The sequence below is a fragment of the Belonocnema kinseyi genome, chromosome 1 (genome assembly GCF_010883055.1).
Source record: "Belonocnema kinseyi isolate 2016_QV_RU_SX_M_011 chromosome 1, B_treatae_v1, whole genome shotgun sequence".
Taxonomy (NCBI): Eukaryota; Metazoa; Arthropoda; class Insecta; order Hymenoptera; family Cynipidae; genus Belonocnema; species Belonocnema kinseyi.
The window spans coordinates 143,597,795-143,599,203 of record NC_046657.1 but is presented as its reverse complement, the minus strand read 5'-3'; positions in this window follow the sequence as shown (position 1 = coordinate 143,599,203).

Below are 1,409 nucleotides of genomic sequence, written 5' to 3'. Positions count from 1 at the left end.
TATTTAATTCTTTTATAGTACTTTTTAATTCAGTTTTTAATTTAAAATAACAATTCCAAACAAAAATAATTTAAAATATGTAAAAAAGAATTGATCGCTAGTTTAAATATTACCCATTTAAAAAAGTGCTCGATATTTTATTTTTATTTCAAGTATAAAATACTTCGAGATCAGAAGAAAAAAGAATTCTGTAAAGAAACGTTTGGTGCAAGAAATTTTTAAAAAATGTTATTGAATTCCTTTTCCTGAAATATTTTGCTTTATAAACGCATAACATTTTTTTTATTATCAAGAAAGTGTAATAATTGTGTTTTTAAGCATTTTTAAAGCTTATAATAGCTTTGTTTTATGCTGTCATATATTTATTTTTTATTATTTACAAAAATGTTTCACTGTTAAAAAAATTCGAAATGATTTAATTTTAAGTAGATTAATACATACAAATAATCAGCGAAAAAAATTATAGACGCAATACATTTATAACCTTTTAATAATTTTAGGAATGAAATTACTTTTGAGTCTTGCATAATTATTTCAAAATTAATAACACTTTTTTAAAATCTATTTGAAAATTTTAAATTCTTACCCACACAAACTTACCGACGCAATAAACCTATAATTTTTTAAATAGTTTTATGAGTGATTTGATTTGTGTGTCAGCGTAAAGTTTGTAGTTTATCAAAGTTGAAAATTCCTATCTACATTTGCATAAATAAAATTGATTATGTGCACCAATATTTTGAATTTTATAAATATTATTGAATTTCAAAATAATTGTTAGCGGCGAAGAGAACCAACTTTATATTATGTCAACTTAATAAGATACTCTTGCAGTAAGAAGTAAATTAATTTAGACCAATATATTAATTTTCATAATATCCCGTGCAGAAATTTCAATTTGGATCTGATCGGGGCCAAATCGGGCAAAATTTGGCCCAAATCAGGCTATTTAGATGGGGCTAGACTCGAAATGAAACGCGATGCCCAATCGGGGCCCAAGCGCTGCGCCAGGAGATAACCATACTTGGCCCCTATCGGGCTCATATTAATTTTTTTTCTTATTCTTAATTGAAAGGGATTCTTAAATAAAATAATATTAAAATCGAATACATCACCTCCTTAACTGAAATTTGAGAATATAAATATCAGGTCATCTAACAGATCGCGATATGAAAAAATTGGAGTATGTCAGACACTTTTTTTCGAGCAATCGGAAAAAGTCAAACGACGCAACATAACAGCCAGCATTTGTGGATGATAAACGATTTAAGTATTTTGCAATATATTTTTGGTTTTAATTTCTAAACTGAAGTTGCTTTCAATTTCTATATTGAACCTAATTGTGGAAAGTATCAAATCACCTAAAAATACGTGAAAATAAATATGTTTATGACGTCATTGTTGATCTA